Source organism: Ochlerotatus camptorhynchus, unplaced genomic scaffold (genome assembly GCF_037179485.1).
Source record: "Ochlerotatus camptorhynchus isolate MF236.1 unplaced genomic scaffold, CSIRO-AGI_Acam_v1.1 ptg000530l, whole genome shotgun sequence".
NCBI classification, from domain to species: domain Eukaryota; kingdom Metazoa; phylum Arthropoda; class Insecta; order Diptera; family Culicidae; genus Ochlerotatus; species Ochlerotatus camptorhynchus.
In genome coordinates, this window is record NW_027041014.1 from 2,020,153 (window position 1) to 2,037,917 (window position 17,765).

Below are 17,765 nucleotides of genomic sequence, written 5' to 3' on the forward strand. Positions count from 1 at the left end.
TCCGATGGTTAGAATCGATAGTGTGAGCCCGTTCCAGCGATTGAAACATCAGCAGAAGCTTGTTGCAGCGTCTGTAAATTCTGAATGTTATTAGATGCGTTTCGATGTTGCCTTTGTTGAGCGGTCGGAGGAACTTGATCTTCAGGTCGGACCAGTTTGTCCGGTATCAGCATGGATCATGTCTCTTGGATTTAATTTCACTGCTAGTTGTGTTGTTGCTTCTAAACAAAACATGTCAACTGTCAAATTAACCGAGTTGCCAAACATGCCATTATTCACAAGCAAACAATGTCAGTCCGATGACTGGAACATTCGGCACTGCCGGCATAGCTACGGCACACTGTGAAAAATGTTAGTGAAAAATGAGTGTGTATAGTGACCACCCCTTGGAAGAACCGTGGATTTTCATAAAGTTCTATAATATACTATGAATTTTTTAAAACTACTAGATGTTCGCCGATCTTTTAAGAAATACCTCTCACTTCTTTGAAATTACGTAAATTTCAATGACACTCCCTGAAACTTTTTTTAAAATTAAATTTTCATAAAGTTTACTGTTCTCTTTGAAGTTTCCTAATTTTTTTCCCCTAATCTTCGTCATTTAGATGAAGTTCTCCGTGCTTCTATAAAATATCGTCAAACTTCTGAGAAAATCCCAAAATTTCTGTAAAACTTCCAAATTTATATTGAGAATATTCAACTTCTATGAAGTTTTCTAAACATTTACGAGGAACATCTATAAATACATCCAAAGAAATTTGAAACAGAGTTCCATTCGTGTTTCAAACCCGCTCAGAAATAAAACCGAATAGTCTAGCAGCTGCAAATCTGGTGCAAAATAGTGCTTGAATTATGAAACTGCAACGCAGCATTGCGAGGGGTGCGCAGACTTCATGGACTATCAATCGCGAAGCGTAGCATTTTTCGCTGAACGTAGCATTTTTCTGAGGAGTAGAATCCCTGCTCACAAACCATTCCACCGAGCTTCACAGCATGTGAGCAAAGGGGGATAAAACGGGAGTGAGGTTTGCTGCCATTCATTTTCACAAACGTCTGAGAAGTCTATACGTTCGCCCGACCAATCAGGCACTGGTTCGCGTTTGACAGAAAATTGGTTCATTAAAGTTCCCCTATTGACTCCTCTTATAGCGAATTTGTTTATTATTCAGTTCCAACCCGGATCGGGTATCAAGATCGGCTCTGCTTTTTTCCTGACAAACGTCAGTTTGATCGTTTGTTTTTAAAACCTACCTCAGGTTCAGGTTTGCACTGACAAAAAGTTCGGTTTCACACTGGGTTGGAACTGGTTCCAACTCCGATAATAAACAAATTCGCTATTAGATACATAGGGGAAATGACGGCTTCGGCATGACAGACTATTTTCGGCAACCCAAATTGAAACACTATTTTCACTGGATTTTCTTACGAAAACACTTCGCTGAATGCATGCAAACGATTCTTTATGCTTTCAGCTTCAATTTGACTATATTTTTACCACTGAGAAAGGCAATCTAGCAAGGTTTTCTTGAAATGCAACACACGCACTACATATTGTAGCTGATTTCGAGTTGCCGATAATAGAACAGCAGATTTACATGCAGTTCAAATGGAACGGTTGCCGAAGAAAAACTGGTTGCCGACAATACTCGCTCTCACTAGAGAAGATTGGAGGTTTGTAAAAGCGTTTCAAAACAGTTTTTGACAATTCTTTCGACTGAAATTGTTAGAGCAGCTGGCAGCAAAAGATTGTAAACAAACCAATACTGCATATGTGTGCGTTCCTTAGAGAAAAAGGCTATAGAAAGAAGGTCGCTGCTTAGGTTGCCGAGAATACGTAAATTCCATGCATGCGAAGCTAAACAAACAAAACAAGAAAGGAAAACTCGTCGTACCTTTCAGTTGAGTACACGGCGAATGAGAACGACTCAAATTTGAGTTTAGTTCACTCATAATCGCCAAAAGTGCAGGAACTCAGCGATGAGTAAAATTTGTCTCATGGTTTCCTGTGGAAAATCTAAAAAATCTGCCGGAAAATGAGGAAATTGACGAAAATTTTATTCAGTCTCGGAGTAGTACCAATAGACTGAGTGAATCCAATCTTTACTTTTCTCAAGTTCAGGAAAGATCTGGGAAAACATGAGGCAAATTAACTCATCGCTGAGTTCCTGCACTTTTGGCGATTATGAGTGAACTACTCAAATTTGAGTCGTTCTCATTCGTTCTCATACAGAATTCACGAGAAACTTCCTGCCAGGCTTGCCTGAACTCCTTGAACTCGATCATACCGTATAGATGCTCATTCATCGTGAGCTAGTTCATCCCTCACATATAAAGAGCAATGATGTCAAATCCAAAGAGCGCAAAAGAGCTCGAGCTCAGATTGATGCTCAAGCTGGACTTCCACAAACACGCATCACGATGAGTGATGCGGGGCTCGTTCTTGGGTGAGGCGTTATTTACATCGGCTCTACTCACCAAACAACATTTTGAACTTCGGGATGGACTCGGTGAAAGCGAAAATATAGAGCTTCGTTATGCATTCGGAGAAAGCACGCACGGTCTTTGATTGATGCACGGTTCTTCTATTCAATATTATGATACACAACAATACATTCAATGTACTATAGGACCATTCCCAGAGAACGTAACATTTTGAGAGATTGATGTTTTTTAACTTGGCAACCACTTTTTGGGTTACTCAAACTCAGTAACAAAAATCTTTAATCATTTTTTCCGCTAAGTGCTTTATGAGTGTATAAACGAAATAATATTTCTGACTTAGAATGTACGATGGAAAAACTAGTAAAAGCACTATTTACTCCGTTTATGGATTATCCCTTGGTGATGTTTTCGTATTCTCCTGTTGCCTTTTAACATGTTCATTCATTCAATTCGCTACCCTCGCTGCACACACGGTAGCTCGGAAATCTTTCTGGACTAACAATTGAAATAGGCGGAACAATTACTTTAAACACAACATTCTCGAGAATCAAAACACTACCACGTAAACTAAAATTGCCATTCGATGAAGAAAGTTTGCTCTATCAGATGATGGTATTCGATTGTTTGTATGTGCTTAGATTTTTGAGGAATTGAGTCCTAAGAGAACATGAATTTAAAAGATTCCCCATTTCAATTTCTCCCCATTCCCGATTCCCAGATTTTGAAAACCGCCGAAAGTATACCAACAAAATAGCCCTATATCTCTTGAATCTCAACTACGTATTTAGTTTTCGACACAAGGGAAGATCCGCTATATACGATGACGAGATAGTTGAAATGCCGAAATTGTGGTTCAGTTTACAAACATGGAAGCTATTCTGCTTTGCCTAAAATATAGGCGTTGGCCCAGAATATAGAGAGCTACCCTACGAATACAATTGCCATTTTGGAGTTACGTAATACATGCATAGTCCATTATTTTTTAGGAAGCGAAAGTGAGGATAACAAACTTCGCCCTTGGAAATGGGATTACAATACAAAATCACTCATTCATGCGCACTGGGAGCAGCCATCAAGAGCCAAGCTCTCTACGAATACATCACGAAGCTCCAAGTTTACTGCTTTGCGCGAGTGCATCACGAAGTTAATATTTCAGCTCGGTAGGCAGAATCGATGTACACCCGAAAACGAGCTCCGCATCTCTCTTGATGCCCGTGATGTGGGTTGGCAAGAGCTCAGCTTGAGCATGCAGTATAGCTCCGTGCGAGCAAAATTTATCATCATCAAAATATGCTGGAGTTCAGCTTATTGATGACTCTTGATGGAGCTTTTGGCAAGCCTGCTTCCTGCAACCTCCTCCGGCAGTGACGAAAATCTCTCGTGCAGAAACTCCCCCAGAACTTCCACTGCTAACATTGAAACAGCGCTAAACCTGTTCCGCCGATAACGCGAGACAACTCCGTCGAAATTCCGTACAACCTCCGTTGGCAGCATCGGAGATCTCCACCGGAATATTGTGGAAGCTCCACATGAGAAAGTACCGTATAGCTTTCCTGACACTTCCGTTGGAAGCACCGAAAATCACCACCGTGAATGCTAGCAAGCTCCGTTGAAACGGGAATATCCGCTGGCAGAATCGCAAACCTAAAAAAATCGTGCAGAACCTCCTCTGGCAGCATTAGAAATCGTCACCGAAGCCGCGTGGAACCTCGTTTGCCAAAAACGCAAGAAAATGGCATCGAAATTTGTATATTGTGGCCGTGGAGGATTCCATGATTCCACAACCAAAAAATCAATCTCTGAAGGTTCACAAGAGTCAGTCTGGAGGGATAACCAAGAACCTCAAGCACGAAAAAATAAAATGGAATTCTAGAGTATTCCAAGTGTCATTCTCGGTCAAACAGGAGCATCAAATAACTTCGAGGAAGATTCTAAAGAATTCCAATTGAAGTTCCATAGAATGCTAATAGGGTAGGTAGAACATAACAATAAATTCCGACGAATTCCACGAGAAATTTAGGAGATAAATCTTATTTGGAATTTTGAAGAATCCATAGAGAAATTATAGAAAATCTTAGCATTTGATTTTCCAAAGCACTCTAAGAAGCATTCTAGCAAATTCTCAAAGTATTTCTGGAGAATCAATGAGCTAAGACACTAAGACATCGATTATAAATAATCTCAAGAAAGATTCCGTATAACCCATCAGAAACTTCATGAGAAATCCAATTGAATTGAAACGGAAACGTTTTATTAAGATGCTCCTATAGTGTGTTTAGGTCATATGAATAACACACAAACACAAAGTAGGATTTAAATACTGAAATTACCTTTCCTATTAAACAACACAATTTCAATACTACCCACAAATCAAAACTTTAAAAAAAAGTATCATGTAGCTGGATTAGTTTGTCATGATTTATTAAATTCTCGATAACGCCAATACCATTGTAGAAACGTCTGGTTCGGTCCGAGGTACAACTGATAATGAATATTCCATGCTTTAAGGTTGTTACAAAACCAATGGTTGCTTAGATCCTACATTCCCTCCTTACGTTTAATATTTTAAAGATTTAATATATTCAAAGTTTGTAATCTGCTAAGTATTTAGGTACATGTTTCGAGCGCTTGCTGGTAGTTCGGCTAGTCTCAAAAGGGCGTTTTCGACCATCGCATCGTGAGACCATCTGAGGTTCCGTAGTAGTTTGGCTGGTAGAGGGTTGTTCCGTTGGATTCGTAGTGCGTTCAGCAGCAGTTGGAATGGCTGGTCCCATGTCATCTTCTTCGTTATTTGCTCGAGTGTTGGAAGGGGATGGACTTCTCTAACTATTGCTTTGTTAGCCTCCCGGAGATCTACAATAAGTCTGACCTCATCGAAGCTTTTACGCTTTACTAACATTGGAGAGACCCATTCAGAAGCGTCATTGACACGTTCAATGATGTCCTGCTTCTCTAGCTCCCGAAGTTTTTTCAAGGTCAATTCTTCAAGAGGAAATGGTATGCGACGAAGGCTTTGGCGGACTGGAGTTACAGTTTTATCGATTTTGATATTAGCAACATTACCTGTACACATGTGAAGTTTAGAATAGATTTATTTAAATTTACCTGTATAAATTATATGTGGGAACGATTCATCATTCACTGCTTGCAAAAATTTCACCAATCCAAGTTTGACTGCTGTGTCACCTGAGAGAAGCGAGCATTTCCCATTCTGGATCACGTAGAACGTAGTGTCGGTAATCCGACCGTCGATCATAGCTTCTGCGTCGACTTCACCAAGCACTTACAACGGTGTCTTTATCCCATAAGCATTGAATACTTTGCTGCTTCCTCTCCTGATAGAGTATGCTTCAAACCCAACGCGTTTCAACGTAGCCCAATCCGCTTCGCTTAAAACGTCTTCGTCTGCTCCTGTGTCAATCACGAACTTCAAACAAACTCCTCCAACAGATACTGGAACCAGCTTCTTTCCTGCTCCTAGATGGAAAAGATCAACTACATCTGAGTTGCGCTCGGTTCCATCTACAGATACTTCTCGTACGAATCGCTTTTGTTAACGGGAAGCTCCGAAACGATTGTACTGGGACGGTTATCCGTTGGTCTTCTTCTTTTTTAGAAAACAGCAGCGGGAAAAGTGTCCCACTTGACCACAACTTCTGCATTCGAGTGATTTGGCTGGACACGATGGATCTTTCGAATCATGTCTGCCATTGCATCGGAAACATCTGAACCGCCTTGGTCCTCCGAGTTTGGAGCGTACCTTCAAAATTGACTCTTCATTGGCCTCCGTTTCGACAGCGCTGACTTTTTGTAAGTTTCCGTTCCGATTGTCCAAATCGCTCATCTGTATTTGAACAGACTCGTGGGTACGACCGATCGCTACGATCTCCTTGAAGTTAAAGTCTTTTTCTAGGCACTTCCTCTTCAGACTCACATCCGTTGTAGTTGTAATAATTTGGTCAGCTACCATGCTTTCCAGCTGATCTCCAAAATCACAGTAGGCTGCCTGCTTTTTCAGTCTGATGACAAAAGTGTCAAACTTTTCACCTACAGCTGGTTTCATCTCGCGGAACTTCTGACGTTCGAACGTTTTCGAGAGTCTCGGTACAAAGTAATCGTCCAACATTGGCATGGCAATGTGGTACCGGTTCTCCATAGCGTGTGATTCGTCAACATGAACTTGCTTGACCACTTTCCGGATGTCTGGTCCACCGAACATCATCAGGGATTTGAATTTTTCCTCCTGATTGTCAACGTCCTTCCATGCTAGGTATGCTTCAAAATGTTCACGCCACTTCTCCCAGCGGGCAGACACTGGTCCGTCGGCATCTTCGGCAAACGGAGAATACGTGGATACGTCTATTAACGTCTCTTTAAACTGTAGGCAAACGGAGGGATCAACTGGTTTACCTAGAAAACACGCATTTTAAGGTACTTTACAAGCTACACTACGTCTGTGACGTATTTTTATCAAAATTCATGTGATCTGCGTACTACACAAAACTCAGGTTCCGCACTGAAATACATATACACAGTATTACTCTGCGTACTTCATCCCAAATGTTGGGTTCCGCATTTAACATTCTCTAAGTTCAGATTTACTGCGTACTACATTCTTAAGCGTCGGATTCCGCTTAAAATATCTCATATTTTCCTGCGTACTTCATTCCAAACGAAAGGTTCCGCTTTCTTTCACATTAGGGATTTCTGCGTACTGCATCCCATGAAACATTGGGTTCCACATAATGATACTTTTTACATATTTCACTGCGTACTTCATCCCGTTGCTATGGATTCCGCGTATTTTGTTTAGAATTTTCCAGAATCACCGGGTCTCACGTCATCAACAAAATTGTTTTAGTGAGAATCATCCCTAAGCGATTAGGATTTTCATTCCGAAAAAAATACCCTGAACTGCCTCTATTTCTTAGGATGTTAAATTCCGGGTTTACGGGAGAAATTGAAATTCAATTTTCTCAGGTAACATCATCCCTAAGAATTTCCTATCCACGGAAATGATTTCAGGTTTGGTACATTAGAATTTTCCACTGCAAACTCTCTCGAAAATCTGCTTTATCACAAGTACTCACCATAGGCCAAGCCATCTCACGGGGGTCCGAGTAAAATTTTCTGGGGTGGAGTGTCCAAATCCGTGGGTAACTTTTATCGCTCGTCGCCAAAATGTAGAAACGTCTGGTTCGGTCCGAGGTACAACTGATAATGAATATTTATTCTCATGCTTTAAGGTTGTTACAAAACCAATGGTTGCTTAGATCCTACAACCATCCATGTGGAAAACAAATACAAGTAAACGCTTGATTGATTGACATTTGATCCTTAATCCCAAACAAGTAAGTTCGCTCGGGAAATAACACTTTGCGAAATTCGCATCCCAAACTTCCCTAGCGAAAACGTTTCGCTTGCGATAATGAACTTTTGACGAAATTTCCAACAGTATCTCTAAGCAGGAGATCTCGTATCGAGTATTCCACTGATCAACCAATCATGATGACCAGATATCATCGAATGTTGTGCGATATTTAGCTATGCCAACTAGAACTAGCAGATCATGCCTTCTGTAATCATTGTGTCACCCACGTCTTCTGTCGACTTTCTAAAATTTCTGCTAGAATAAGAAAAACAAAAAGGTCGGTCTGCAGAGACCTCTTCCACAGACAGCTGATTGCAACGCGAAGCTGCACCATCATCGTACGAGAGCCGGAAAACCGAAAGCCTTAGCGCCACCACCGCGCACTGCCATGACCTCCCGTAGTGAGCAGTTTCCGAACAAGCGAGGTAACGAACCATGCATAAATGGCCGGATGAGTTTAGTATGGAAAGTTTGTGTGCTGCGGGTGGCGTAGTATAGTTTGCTAGTTCACTGTTATTAGTTGAAACTGTGTGCAATGAAAAGTAAGTGATGAAGCAACTTTCCCATGTTGACAGGTCCGAGTTTGTCATGACTCCTGTTGAATGGGAAGTGCTGGCGTTGGATAAAACTTGTGCTATAGTTGGAGCCACATTTTTCTGCTCGTGGAATTGGAAGATTGCCTTCAAGAATCAATTATAGCTCCGATCCAAACTAATGGCAGTGACACAGTGCCGAGATAATCCGGTTCAGGAAGCAAGCCTATCTCCGGAGGCTGCTGTAATGTATCGGAAAATGTGCCTAAGACACTCCTGGCAGGCACACTGAAATGCGAAGAAAAACATCGAAGATTATCCGGCTCCCGAGAGCACAAAACCCAAGGACGATACCAAGGCAAGTGGTTGGATGACGGAAAATTTCCTTCGATACGCTTCGATAGCATCCAACCAAACAGCCACACTCAATTTGCGACTGCTTTGGCCTCCTTCGAGACACCAGCTTCTTTCGTTCTGGGAATCAAATACCATGCTCCCTCAAGCTTTTTCAATGTCTTCTTTAGCTTTCCTTGAACTAAATTGATAAAAAAAAAAGAAGTAGCAGCCAGATAACGGCATCTTCCCATGTCCATCCCCTGCATTACCCTGGGTTGGCGGTCTGATCGCAGAGGGTAATAAAACAGCGAAAGAAAAGTGGAAATATTTTTATCAATATTTACCGAGCCCATTGACGAAAAATTTATGTTTGCTTTCACTTGGATGAATGTAAATGTTCGCCGGCACTCTGCCACCTCCCACCCACTTCCGATATATCGCGGCTTCTGATACTGCGGGGGCTGTCTGAGTCGGACATGTACCTAGCTCGCATGTGTCTGGCGTGGGAGGATCGGTTTTTAATGAATTATTGCTGGGATGTCTCGTCGGGCAGTCAGAGACAGGGAGAAAAGGGAAATGGTATGGTGCAAGCCAGGAAATGTCAATGCTGGATTTGTATGATCAAAGATAAACGAAGATTTTCCCCAGTCGAGATGAGTAAATATAAGCTGATGAGATCTAGGTGAATCATCTTACCGAAGAGGCAAAGTGGATGGTGGGAAATGGCATGAGGGACATTTTTTTTCTCTACTTTTCAGAGAGCGGAAACTCTCCGCTAATGGAGCCTTTTGTTTCCGGGAGGAAATTCGATTTTTTTTTATTTGGATTTCTGATTTCCGTGTCGAAAGATGATTAGGAATGATACGGCAGCTGTAGGTGAGCACTGGTTCAATGTTTTAAAGCTGGACAGAATTCAGCACTCTGATAGGAAAATGTGCAGTCCAGTATCGACAGTATAGCAAAGCCAATATTGAATTACTTTCTCAGTAACCGAAAGAATTTATGTAAAATTTTGCGACGCACCAAAAAGCTATGATTGTCAACAGCCAAAATATTGCCTTATTTTATTCATTATAGGGTGTGATAACCCGGTTTATTAATGACTGACTCACTTATAATAAGAGCTTTTTATAAGAACGATTATTTTACGATTCTCTGTTGTCTTCCACGCTTCTACACTCCCAACTCTAGTACCGTTGGTCTGCCCAGTGACCATGCTGGAGGTGGCTGGGTTCAATTCCCGGTCCGGTCTAGGAATTTTTCGGGTTGGAAAATTTCTCGACTTCTCTGTGCATAGAAGTATGATTGGTCTTGCCACACAATTATACCAATGCAAAAATGGTACAAGCGTCGAAAGCTCTCAATTAATAATAATTAAGCCTTAGGAAGTCATAAATGAACTAAAAATATTGGTATTTTTACTGAAAAAGCAAACACTATACATAAATATAAAAACACAAAAGAACACTAAGTTGAAAGCACGCAATAAGCTAATATGCGATATGCAATAAGCTTGTAATGCGAAGAAGAAGAAGAAGAAGAAGAAGAAGATATTGACATTCGTAGCTCAGCTTCTGCCCAGTGCACAGTGGTGCCAAGGGTATCAAAACACGCGCTTTTTATTTACGCTGAAGTGACTGATTAAAGGTACTAGGTGTCTTCTGAGAAGTTTCTCACTGCTTCTTATGGTAAAATAAAATTAAAGATTAATCCACCTAAAAGTGAGATGCAAAATTTATGATGAGATACAAAATATTTGTGTTAAACAAAGCTGTTGGAAATGTACGGATAGGAGGATTCCAGACGACGATGAAGAAGATCTGTATTCGTGGCTTCTCTGGACAACTTTCTTGTGTGGTGGGTTCTGTATTGCTTGATAGCGTTGTTTGTGCTTTCCTGGGCCTCTTCAGATAGTTGCCCAATGGGTATTAGAAATGAAGAAATCACTTTCGCTCCGTGTTTGAGCACTATATGAACAGACACGGGGAGATAGTACCATGGATATAGATCGACTAGTTTACGAGCCGTTTCTATTCCGTGGCTTTTGCACCTCTCGCCGTTAATTTCGTAGTCTGATGATAGTATAAGAGTTATAAGTTTGATGCACATTTATCCAAGTATTTATATGATTTATAACCTGACGTTAATTTCCAACATGAGGGAACTACCGAAAAACAAAAGTGAGGTGTGCTCCGGGAATGCTCTGGAACTTTTGGCCATTACAGATGACAACGGCGAGATCAGTGATGTCGACGAAGAGATTGGTATTGTTTATTGACAAAATCGAAAAATATGTAAAGTACATAAGCGATTCAGGCAAGGGTCGTTTGGGGGTGGTCTGGTTTTGATCCAGAGTCATTTTGCTAGTCACAAGAAATAAACCAGATTGCTTCGTTATCCATTTGTATGCCTCTTTTCACACCTACTCGATAAAATTCCCGTGGTTTCACAAAATCGCAATTTCAAATTCTGAAAAGTGATTAAGTATTTCGATTAAGAGTCACGTGGAGGCGGCCTGGTTTCTTCACAATTTCATTGCATTTTCTTGTACTTTCAATTGCTCAAAAAATGGCCTGCTCATTTTTGCCCGTTTAGAAGTTATTGGTATTAGAAGTTGGGTAATTTTGAACCAAAAAATGTAAGTAACTTTTCAACTGTTAATGATAGCAATTTACAGTCTTGTGAAAAGATGTGTAATTTGCTATTTTTAACATCTTTGTATATTATGCCAAACATGTAGAAATATTATAGAAAAAGTTATAGATACAAAATTGATTTTAACGGTTTCTCCACAAAAAAAAAAACCTTTACATCTCAGCAGTTATAAAAGCTAGAAAGTTATAGTCTTCAGCAAAGTTTTTCACAGTAATCCAACGATGGAATCTTTGATCTGATAATGCTGCTGAAACACAACTCAGTTGGCATCTTTTCCGTTAAAGAATGCGGTGTAGTGTAGTACATAATTAGGTAGTCCTGCAAATCCTGCTTCCAGTCACGGCCGAGAGCGTGGCTTATGTGTAAGCGCTTAAATAAGGATCGGTTCTGCCGTTCAACCAAACCGTTCTCCTGCGACCAGTATGGTGTAGCATGGTTCAACGTAATCCCATGGGTATTACAGTACAGTTCAAACTCCTTACCAACAAATTGCTTGGCATTGTCAAGTGTCATCGTACGTGGATATCCGAGTCGAGTGAAAATTCTACCGAGACGTTCAACGTTCCTTAGCTGATATTTTAACCATGATTTCTACTTCTTTATATCGACAGAAGTAGTCTACGATGACAAGCAAGAATTCACCCGACGGAAGTGGACCCATAAAATCTATGGCCACATCCACTCACGGTTTTGTGAGCATCATTCTGCGTGACATAGCAATTGGTTTTCTAGGAAGTCGCACTAGTCAAAAGACTTCACAATTCTTGACATATGTCGCGATATCAACATCCATCCGGGGCCACCAGACTCTATCCCGCAGCTTACACTTCATTAAAGATTCACCGGGGTGACCTTCGTGTGCAAGGTCCAGCATCCTCTTCCGCAACTGATCTGGTACAACCAGCTTACTTCCAGGTACTAACAAATCTCCTACAAATCCGAGTTCATTCTGGAATGGTTCGAATGCCTTAACATCCACCCTGGTCCATGATCATGCGATATTCAAGCTTCAACTACCAATCGTAATTGTTGATCCCTTTCCACCGCGTTCTCTATTTTTTCAACGTCCACTGCGGCCGATTTCGTTACCGCAAGGATGAGAAACTTATTATTCTTTTCAAGTTAGTTCCACTGCGTTATCTTCTTCCACCTTCCTTCTTGAACCCTTCCTGTCTTTATCTTCAAATGTGAAGGATTGTAAGCGTAAGACGTACCACAAGGTCTCGAAGACGGTGAAAAGATTACCTCCAGAGGTTTATGGTTGGTTTCCAATTCAAATTTCCGGCCTATGAAATAAACAGACAACCGCTCCACAGCCCAAACGATTGCCAGCGCGTTCAGTCTGACAGTATCGTTTCTCCGTTGCGGTTAGGCTCTTACTAGCGTAGCATTTAATTCGTGGATTTTCATCATCACTACCTTCAAATTGAACTAACACAGGCAGGCATAAAAAATCATTTGCATTCATTTCGTGCATTCATTTACATTCATTTGCCCCTAACTTTTTTCATCAACAGAACTCTGCAAAATGATGTATGGAGCTTTTGTAGGTTTTGTTATTAACTCCAACTTTTGTCAACAACCTAAATCCGTATCAATTATGCATGAAGATCCAGAGCGAATAGAAGCCACTACTGCTTTTCAGTGAATGTATTTTACATTCGCTGAAAAACAGTATCAAGTTCTGCCCGCTCTAATTCGTGATGTATAAGAGATACAGATTTGAGTTATGAACAAAAGTTGTTGTTAATAACAAAACCTACTAAAGCTCTAAACACCATTTTGCAAAATTCTGGTGATGAAAAAAGTTAGAGGCAAATGAATGTAAATGAATACATCAAATGAATGTATCAGCTCTCGTTCGCAGTGAGTTATCGAAGAAGTGCAGGATTCGAATATCGCCGATAATTTCCTTCAATCTTTTTAACGACTTTTGATGACCCTCTACCCGATTGCGTCAACTCTCGCAAAGGAGCCGTTACTGTGGCCAAGTCCGGCAAGAAACGTCCGACGTACGTTACCATTCCTAAGAAACTGCGAACTTCTTCAGCAGTCTTCGGCGCTCGAAATTTTGTTAGGGATTCTATTTTACTTGCAGTTGGTCGTATGCCTTTCTCCGAAATAACATGTCCCAGAAATTCAATCTCCGTTGCCTTGAAAACACACTTTCTATGATTCAACAGCACCCCTTTTGCTCTGAAAGTGATAGAACCTGTTGCAACGCCCTGTCATGTTCTTCTTCTGTTTGTCCGAAAATGATGATATCGTCGATAAAATTGACTGTAATGTCGCAATCTGCTCTAAGGCTTCTGAAACATTTCAGGCGAACAGCTGACGCCGAACATCAATCGCTTAGCATTAGCATTAGCATTAGCATTAGCATTAGCATTAGCATCGAACAAGTTGCACAATATCGTAGGTGGTACGAATTCAAAACTATAAGAGCAAGACGGATTTCTGTAACTGGACAGATAGTAAGTAGGAAATAAATACTATCTCCCAGATAAAGAAACATCCCGCTCCAACAGTTAAGGATTGTCCTGGCCACGTCCTTACAACTGGTAGGGATAGGAAAGGTATGTTAGTCCAACATTTACTTAAGAGAGATGCAGAGAACTCTACGACCCCTCATAAATGTCTCGGGAATTTAGGAATTATGTTAGTAGGGAAGGTAAGCCATAGGATACACCCAGTCAGTGTTGCTGGCATATGTAGATTTTTTTTTATAAATTTGAAATTGCTGTCTGCTGGAATAAAATGAAGATATAACATGGTGAACTCACCATCGTTGTTACATTCGTAGCTGAATAATAGGAAGGAATTATGATGTGTTGAATATATTTTTTTTTATTGATAGAGGGGAAAACCCGCGGGAGTGAAAATAATTTAACTACCTCTTCTCCCGTAGGCACAAAACCTCTATGTCTTTTCAAGTTAAATCATAATCAGCTACAAATTTCAACAATAAAACATTTTTCAAGTGGAAGCAATAAAGTTAGCAGATTGAAGATGATGGATGAAATGTACGATAGATGGCATGGCAGAACTCCCGCTGAGGTGTCTTCAAGGTTCCATCGCGATCGGCATTAATCTGAAAGATACAAATTATACTGCAACAAATTTGCTAATATTTGCATACTTCTACAATAGTGTAACTTTCAAACCAACAAGACCAAGTAGATAAATAAACTTGAAGGGTTGAGGCCTCGATCGCAGTCCTAAAATAAGGGTGTTAATTAAACTGTAATGTTCTGTAAAAATAAAATAAAATTGTCAACCGATTTCAAATTCATTTTGGTCGATGTAGTGTTATACGGTAGATGATATTGAGGAGAAATTATTTAGTTATACTGCATAAAAAAATAATAAAAATAATTACAAAAGATAACATTAGTATTAGCATTAATCAATATCACAATAAACATAATTAAAAGTATGTAAAAACTGAAATACAGTGTAACCATGATTGATGTTTTGTTTATGTGGAGTCAATGTGAGAGTAAATGATGGTGATGATTTCAAAATGCTATTTATCATCTTATTTTAACGATGCTGTTGGAAAATATAATAGTATAATATTTTAAAGATGAGTTTTGGGTAAGGTTAGATAAAGTTTAGAATCGATTTACACTCATATCTATTAATAAGCTTATAAGTTAGTTCCTATAGAAATGATCTAATACGAGATGTAACTTTAGTGCGTTAAATTTGAGGCTTGTTATTGAAAAAAAAAAAAATGAAAATCCAACATATGAACATATGATTAAAGGCCGTCCTATCAAAAGTCTATCGAAACTAATTTTTATCATTTGTAAATTCTGGTAATTATTATTAACTATTCTTATTTATGCTTATGATACCTACTTAAAACACATTACAAACTAACTAGTATAGAATTTTAAAGGTGAGTTTTGGGTAATGTTAGATAAAGTTTAGAATTGACTAACACTCTTTTCTATTGATAAGCTTATTATATAACTAATTGACATTGACATTGACAGCGTCGTTGTTTGGCAGACGAGCATTACTATTGACATTGACATGAAAAGAAGTAAATTCGGTAATCTTCGCAGCAGCCCTAACGATTGGAACCAACGTTTGACTTTTGTTCACAAAATATTAAACGTCTCCTCGAATCATCAAAGGCCGCTCCGCCGATTAACGCAACATCAATACACAAGACGAAGTCCAATCTATACCTGACGTATGCCAGACGAACCTGAATAATGGGATATACCTACTCTCTTAGTGCCCATTAGACTGATGCAAAATCCAACACTTCCGCTTCACAGCGCTCAAACGGCCCCAGATCGGGCCCCGACTAGCCCCTAAAACCGGAACCCATCCGGTAAGAGAAAGACACGGCACCAACCGTCCAAAGTCTATATGGAAATTACTATGGGAAAACCAAACATTCTGCTCATATCCATCCATCAATTAACCATATCGCTCCGCTTCAAAAACCGATAACTGAGCCTGAAGCAAACTCTCTCAGCCACAACTCTGTGTAAGACCACTTTTCGATAGACTGTAAGCATCAAAAGCTATTAATGATCCAAGCAACTACCGCCCCATTATTCAACTGTCCAGCAGGCAACACTGGTGTTTCAGACGCGTAGAATAGAGCTCAGCATCATGGCTACTATGTCACACTGCAGAACACAGTGTCGCCCACAAAATAGCAGCCCCATGCCACAAGACTATCAATCCCTATATTCTGCAAAGTTATAGCTGAGAAAATTCTCCACAAGAACAGTTACAGAGCTTTTGAACAACGCAACACGGAAAAGGCCAGAAGGCAATAAACAAGAAGTCCGGATATCCCACAGCAACCCCCATACAATCCTCCAACGGCCTGCGCCAAGCCAGCCCCCCCACTAAACGAGTCCAAACCCCGGGAGACCAATCCGGACCCGACCCGGGACCGTCCGAACACTGCGGAGCAAATATGTCAAACCCATCATGCAGAAAGAGCTGTGATCCAAAATCTTAGCGATGCACTCTCCGAAAGATAGTGAATATGCTGTTGAGTTTTATATGCTGGTGGTTAGATAGAGAGTATCCTCATTCGTCATCTGTTTCAGATTCGGGCAAATTGTATATTTCTTTGAGTTTCGTATCCAGTTTTTCTTTGTCGTCTGCCAATTCGTACCATTCCTCAACTGGTATGTTCTCAAATCTCCACATACTCTGAGCAATCGTATCCCACCAAGTAAAAGCAGGTCTACCTCTCTTTTTGTGTGGTAATCTATACTCCGCAGCCAGCTTGAGCAAATGATTCTCAGGTCTTCTTACAATGTGTCCCCAATACCTTAACTGAAGAATCCGGATCCACTTTGTTATCGATCTGGGACCATCTTTTGAAGACGAGTTATCCTCCATCTGACACAGTGATTTAATTTGACCGTAGATTTGCTTTTGGTACCTTCTCAAAGATTTCCTAGACCGCTTCGTAAGAACCGTGGCTTGCGAGCCATACACCATCGTCGGAGTTATTACGGTTTCATATAATAATGAACCCAACTTCTCTGATGGCTTTCTTTCCTTAAGAAAGTCTAAGATGACTTTCGAGGCAACAACAGCGTCTCTAGATCGTTTTCTTGTCGTCAGCTTCCTATTTAAGCGTTCTGTGATTGGAACTCCCAAATAATGTATGCATGATGTTGTTTTTAAAATGCGATCTCCAATTTTTAGCTCCTTTGGTGCTTCTCCAGTAGGCGTCCTTACCATGACTTGACATTTAGTTTCATTAATCTTAAGGTTTACCTCGCCTAGATAGTATTCTAGCACTGGCAACAATTTCTCTAACTCCTCTAATGACCTAGCGATAATCAAAATATCGTCCGCATATACAAGGATAATTGGGAACGTTAACCTGCCGGTCTGATTTAGTTTTAACCTTCCGTCCAATTCATCCTCAACGGTCAAAAGAACTTCCTCCATAATCAAATCAAATATGTAGGGAGAGAGTGGACAACCCTGTTTCACTCCTCTAGACCTCATTTGAGGCGCAGTTTTTTGCCCATTCCACAGCACCTGTTGCTCCTCTGCATTGATGCAATTAATCACTCTATTTGCAATCCCTTCGGAGGCACCTTTTGTCAGCAATACGTCTGGCAGAGCAGAAAGACTAATGTTATCGAAAGCCTTCTCAATATCCAAAGCCATCACTATCAGGTCATCACCTGCATTCCACTTTTCCTCTAGAATACGCCGAGCTGTAAATATATGATCCATTGTTGATCGCTCGTTAAGGAAACCTGCTTGGTGTGATCCTATAGGTGATGTGTTTTGTATTAGGGCCCCTAAAATCCAACTCGCATAAATTTTGTACCCTACGCTAGCCAAAACGATCTTTCGAAAATCTTTCGCTTGCTTCGCCTTTTTGCTTTTAGGGATCGGGATCACTGTAGTTCGTCTCCAACTGT

The 17,765-nt window shown here is 40.4% G+C and overlaps 1 protein-coding gene and 1 pseudogene across 1 annotated transcript in view; one reads left to right on the forward strand and one right to left on the reverse strand.

Annotated features, from left to right (window-relative positions):
- The window catches only part of LOC135713067 (5-hydroxytryptamine receptor-like), a 545,162-nt gene that overhangs the window by 467,765 nt on the left and 59,632 nt on the right, over positions 1-17,765 (forward strand). The window lies entirely within an intron of this gene.
- On the reverse strand, positions 5,427-7,701 carry LOC135713052 (uncharacterized; annotated as a pseudogene).